This window comes from Hipposideros armiger, unplaced genomic scaffold, assembly GCF_001890085.2.
Source record: "Hipposideros armiger isolate ML-2016 unplaced genomic scaffold, ASM189008v1 scaffold_145, whole genome shotgun sequence".
NCBI classification, from domain to species: domain Eukaryota; kingdom Metazoa; phylum Chordata; class Mammalia; order Chiroptera; family Hipposideridae; genus Hipposideros; species Hipposideros armiger.
This window is the reverse complement of record NW_017731495.1, coordinates 1,208,652-1,215,369: the sequence shown is the minus strand read 5'-3', so window position 1 is coordinate 1,215,369 and position 6,718 is coordinate 1,208,652. Positions and strand designations below refer to the sequence as shown.

The window sequence follows — 6,718 nt, the reverse complement described above, 5'->3', positions numbered from 1 at the left end:
CCCTTGCTCAGTCTACGCCCATAGTAGATATCACTATTTGATAATGGTTCTCTTTGATGCTGAGAACAGATACCAACTTTGGGTCCTTCTCAGCCCAGTCAACAGCTTCCAAATGAGCACATAAGAAGAAGCCTATACATATCCCTATACTGAAGAAGAAAAATATAGGAGTATAGAAAATGTCCGTGAGAATCTAAGAACATAAGCCTGAATGCCCCAACACACTCAATGCCATTTTGAAAGAGCTCTCATCCAAAGTGAGTCACTTTTCGGACAGGCAAGGGAAAATAATACATGTGGAAGCAAAATACCTCTTTGCTCTAGAGGACAAATCTACCCTTAAATTTGAGACTCTACAACAACACGAGGTAGATAGTTTTAAATTGTTATAAAATAAACATAATTTCACAATGAAAAACATGTATAACAATCTGTTGGATAGTCATGTTAACATTCTTTCAAGATCATGCAGGGATTTATCCTGCAGGAAACCTGTGGGAAGGATTTTGGTCCAAGCAGCAGCTATTCTTCCTTCCAGCACAGAAAGGACAAAAAAGTGTAAACGAAAGGAAGAGGAGAGCAGAGGGAAAAGGGTTGAGTACGGACTTTGCTCAGAAAACAAAAAATGATGCAAAGGTCCTACAGAACAGAAACTGCCTTTCTTATACCTCACTTTATTAGATCAGGGGGTTTTGAAACCATCCAATGCCTTACCATAAAATCCGCGGAGTAAAAAATAAACTCCTTAACCAGGATCAACAAGACCCCACATGGTCAACCCACAGCCTATTTCTCCCATTTAATTCCTCGCCATTCTCTTACTTGTTCACACACTAATCCCACTGATCCACACTTGTAGTCCCTTGAATATTCCAAGCTCCATACTATCTCAGGACAGTTAGACATTCCTCTCTGCCTGGAATGCTCACCCCTCCCCCGCGTTTTGTGAGTAGCTCCTACCCATTCTTTAGAAATCAGCTTAAATAAAGACCTCTTTTCGGTGGGACTGCCATCTTCCAATAATTCGTCAAGATGACCAACACAAAGGAAAAGAGAAAGGGCACCCGCTCTATGTTCTCTAGGCCTTTTAGAAAACATGGAGCTGTTCCTTTGGCCACATACATGCAAATCTACAAGAAAGGTGATATTGCAGACATCAAGGGAATGGGCACTGTTCAAAAAGGAATGCCCCACACTTTACCAAGGCAAAACTGGAAGGGTCTACAATGTTACTCAGCACGCGGTTGGCATTGTTGTAAACAAACAAGTTAAGGGCAAGATTCTTGCCAAGAGAATTAATGTTCGTATTGAACATATTAAACACTCTAAGAGCCGAGACAGCTTCCTGAAATGGGTGAAGGAAAATGATCAGAAAAAGAAAGAAGCCAAAGAGAAAGGTACCTGGGTTCAACTGAAACGCCAGCCTGCCCCACCCAAGAAGCACACTTTGTGAGAACCAATGGAAAGGAGCCTGAGCTGCTGGAGCCCATTCCCTAGGAATTCATGGCATAAATGTAAAAATAAAAGATCTCTATTGTTCAAAAAAAAAAAAAAGACCTTCTCTGAAAACTTTAAAGTCAGTCCCTTCTGTTACTCTCAACTCTGTTCCTATTTCTTGTGGGGTTTTTGTTTGTTTGGTTGGTTTTTATTTTGAACTCTAGAGTTGCATCTATTTTATTTATACTCCTATTTGTTAGTTCTTTGCTTGGTTCCTGCACTGAGATACAAGTCTTGTAAGAACAAAAACTATCTCAGTGTTACCATTCTATCCCCAAAGCCTACTACACTGGCAACCACACAGTGAACATTCTATAAATATTTGTGGAAGAAATGAATCATAACTCTTGAGAAAGTTTTTAGTTTGTTTCTAGCCTATAAATCTTTCCAGTCTTACCTCCAGGACCTGAAAGTCAAAAGCAAATGAAATTTTGTGGAGACTTGATTTGCAGGTAATAATCACTGAAGTTTACTGAGCACCTACATGCTATGTATAGACACAATTTTGGGTGAATGTGAATGTGTGTGTGTGTATGTGTGTCTGTGTGTGTGTGTGTACCTACATATATTTGAACATGTTATCTGTTTATACAAAGTCAGACAATTAAGTTCATGAACTCATCCTAGAAAAAGTATTACATACCTCATTGCTGAATATCACTATGGTCACCTTTGAAGTACTCCCCTTGGGAAGCTATGCTCTGATGCCAGCACCTATTCCACCCTTCAAAGCAATTTTGGAACTCTTTTTCTGGAATGACCATCAGAGCTCTTGCCGTATTGTCCTTCATGTGCTGAATGTCATCAAAATGTCTTCCTTTTGATATTTCCTTTATCTTTGAATAAAGAAAAAAGTCATTGGGGGCCAGATCAGGTGAGTAGGGAGGGTGTTCCAATACAGTTATTTGTTTACTGGCTAAAAACTCCCTCACAGACAGTGCCATGTGAGCTGGTGCATTGTCGTGATGCAAGAGCCATGGATTGTTGGTGAAAAGTTCAGGTCGTCTAACTTTTTCACACAGCCTTTTCAGCACTTCCAAATAGTAAACTTGGTTAATTGTTTGCCCAGTTGGTACAAATTCATAATGAATAATCCCTCTGATATCAAAAAGGTTAGCAACATCATTGCAACATGTTTGCGAACGTGTCAGTTCACATATGTGTATGTATGTAATTTTAAACCTCACAAAACCCCAATGATTATTGGCCCCATTTTAGAGATGAAGAAAATGAGGTCCTGATAGATTCAGCTACTGAAATAGAGAAAAATGTATTGAAATGGCAAGTTTTGGAAATGTCATGACAGGTGGCTTTTAAATTTATTTTCAACACTCCAAGAAACCAGTGTGACCTGAATGTGCTCTCTGGTGTTCTCAGTGCTCTTCCTGAGAGATGGCCGTGATATCATGGAGAGGAAATGGGTAAAGTCAAGGACACTAGAATCAGGCTCCTTTTCTCCCACTTCCTGCTTATATGACTGTAATAAAATCTCTTCTCCTTCTTACCTGACCTCAGTTTCTTCCTCTGTCCTAGGAGTTGAGGCTAGACGCACAACTTGGGGATTTATATAACTTAGAGATCTGCTACCAGGTCTAAGAAATAGTCTCAAATAATAAATATGTTCAGGCATGATATTGATTGGCAGGACCTGTGCTTTGTGATAACTGTTCCTTCATGGGTCATAAGAGATCACGATATTGTTTTTTGAGTGTAGGGAATTTAAAATTAATGCTGGCAGGTGAGAGGAGTTGCTAGCTGGGATTAAAGTCATGTAGTAGAATTGAGAATGGAAAGATTCAGGGATACATTTGAGTCAGCAGAGGACTGAATAAAAGGAACTGAATTTAAATTCAAGTAATATACGCAAGACGTGTTTGTTTTGCAACTGAAACCACTTTAAGTAGGGGAAAATGTAACATGACATCATCAAAAATAAAGTTATACTGAAAAATTAATGCTGGCATGCTTTCATATTCAACAGCAAGCTTTGGCCATTTGGGGAAGAATACGGGAATGAGAGATTTCCTACCTATAAAGGGAAGGGGTGAAAGCAGAGAATCCTGCAGAACTCCTCAGGACTGCTACAACGCTCTGATTCTGCATTGCATAAGGGCTTATTGAGCATTCCTCGCGTACTTCATGCTCTCATGGAGAGAGCAAGTAATAGGGAATAAGGAAACATCATCTCTTCCCTCAGAGATTCTAATCTAAATATGAGTATATGATCACTATAGATCAAACTGATAAAAAATAGAATTCCAATAAAATAAACATTCCAATTCCAACTTATTGTATTATACAAATCAAAACATACTACCTAAAAGCCCTGTTTTGTTTGTTTTTGGTTTGTTTGTTTTTTGAGGTAATGGAAAGTTTAGAATTTTTAAGACATTATATGTAGTAATCTATTGGGTAAAAAAATAAAAGTAATGATTAATCATTTTTATTATGTGTACCAGGAAATATAAACTTGGTGCATTCTTATAGGAATGGGTTTAGAATGTGATTGGAAAGTTGCATTTGCAGGCAATAGAGTTCTCTTGTGATGAATATAATAACAATGGAAAAGAAAAGAGAACAAATGGCTCTGGTTTAGAAAAGGAGGGAAAGAGTTTCAAGTGTTAGTAGGATTAAACCTTCAAACATGGCCTAAAGCCACATAATCATCATAATAGTGAGGCTGACCAGTGGTCAGTATCAACTATGAGGGAAAACTTGAAAGATAAATTTCCCCCAATATAAAATGTGCATAGTAAGATGGACAGCAATAACAGTACTTGCTAGGAGCCAGATTATCCTCACAAATTTCCTGTTTCATGAACTTGTGTTCCTAAAATATGAAAACTCTGGTGGAATTTTCCCTTCAGAAACATTTCTTTTCGTTAATGAGCTGCCAATAAAATCAAGATTTTGAAAAATAGCTGAATTAATGAAGACAGAGATAAATATTAAACTTTAAAATATTCTCAGTATCTTAATGTAAATATAATGCATTTTAAAATTAAATCAATCTCTTAAAAGATCAAGTAGATGAATTAAGTTAATTAGGATCTAACTTTTAAAATGAGAGCTGAAAAAAACCTAGTCAATACATCATATGATGAAAACTCTCAGATTGTGAGTAAAAGTAATATTGCTTCTTTTGAGGAAATTTTATAGGTATTTTAAGTTTTATAAAAGGTACTTTATCCATATAAAAAAAAACGTAAGGTTTTTTATCAAAGTAGAGGCAACTTAAAATTATATGAACACTGGAAAGAAACAAAGGCATGGAAAATTATTCATTCTTTCATTCACTCACTCATTCAACAAATAATTCTTGAGCATTTCTGTGTATCAGGTACTATGACCAGTGGTGACAAAATGTATACGGGATGGATTTCAAGATCCCATGAAACTTACAGCAAGGGCAAGGGGTGGGATTATAAATGTACAAATAAACATTGCAAAGACAATCAAACTGTACCTCACAATAATAATTCACAGGAGAGTAAAGTTCATAGGAGATCTAAGTTAGTGATTGGTTCAGGTGATTAAAGGTGACTACCAAAGTGGATAGCAAATAAGGTAAATATTGAAGGGCGTATGACTTTGCAAAGGTATTGGGAGGGATAGAAATAATAAAGATGATAAAAACATAAGAAACTGACACAAGAGACTGAAAAGGTATACAGGGGTCAGGAGTTGGAAAGTCTTGACTGCTACAGTAAATATTTTATGCTTAAATTTACAGGCAATGGTAAGCCACTGTCATTTTTTTCCCAACACATATATGGCATAAAATCATGAAATCATAAAACTTCCGGAGGCTGGTGGGGAGTGAAGGGTGGGATGGGAAGTGATGAGAAGAGCACCAATGATTTTCTTCTTCTTTGTCCATGCAGAATTTCATAATTAACAACTACATTCTTTCCCTTTAATTCTTCACATGACTCCGAAACGACATCTCAACATCATATTCCAAGAAGCCATTGCCAAGCTCACTGAGTTAAATGTGAAGTGTGAATCTTCATCAATATTTTGTTGTTTTTATTTTTATTTATTCATCCACATCTCATATTCAACCATTTGACTGAATCAACCCAGACTCTATGCTAGGCACCAGTGGAGAAAATAGACCCAAACATAATCAACACTGTGTTTAGGGATGTTAGAGGAAAGATAGCAGTTTATAAGTACTGAGATAGTGTCAGCTTTGGGAGTAAATAATCTTTATACTCTTTGACATAATGTCGGCTTTTGGAGTAAATAGTGTGTGAACTCAGACGATGGCAGTGGGCCTGGGAAGGGAAGCAAAGATGAGATTGAAGAGAGGGCTATACTCAAAGTACTTACTGCATTTCTCTGATTCACTTTCATGTGTCTGCAATCCAGGCATCTCACAATCCTCCTGCCACATGCTGTGATTCCTCATGCCTTTTTCAGGGATTATTCCCTTCACCTGAACCCCCTGTGACTTCTTCACTGCTGGATGAACTGCCTGCCCATCAAACCAAAATCACATGTCACACCTTCTAGGACATTCATTCAACAGTCACTGCTTGTTGCTTCCATGATACCTGATATCTCTGTTTTAACACTTATCAACTATGTTTACTCTCCCATCTTCTTTATACTACATCTTTATATTACAGACATTCAGCAGTGTGCCCATCATTCAATTGGGCATTCACTAGTATGATTTGGTTGAATAAATATATGCTTAAGTTGAACTTCATGGTATATGATATGGGGTTTTCACCAGGTTTGTTTTATCCTGTTTCCTAATGCTCATATTATAGGCTTAACCATAAAGAGTTTGAAGACATCACTTGGTGGGCTTTCCAAAATACTGCAGTGGCTATGAGGAACCCAAGTTAAAATGACAGATTTCTTATCACTAATACCCAAAACAAGGAATTCTGAAAGGTGATATACGTGTTTCTGTACTATGTTTAGCTTGGAAGGTTAGTGTTCCCCTTGAAACACAAGTCTCAAACCCACAAATCTTTTAAAAGAACCTATTCTTCCAGATGTCAGTTAGTTTGAGGCCTGTTTATACTGCCTGCACCTTTTTGGCCATATCATCCCAGGGTCATGTTTAACACTGAGATGATGAGAGAGATACAGTTCTAGGATATTGCCTCCAAACTCATGAGACATCACTGTACTGGGCCTGCGCTCAGGAAGACTGGGAATAGTATGAGTGAAAACCACAAGGCCACAATGAAGCCTTCATAGA

General features: G+C 37.5%; 1 pseudogene; it reads left to right on the top strand.

The window, feature by feature from the left end:
• The first annotated feature begins 675 nt into the window (after positions 1–675).
• Positions 676–1,512, top strand: LOC109387030 (60S ribosomal protein L21 pseudogene; annotated as a pseudogene).
• Positions 1,513–6,718: the final 5,206 nt, after the last annotated feature.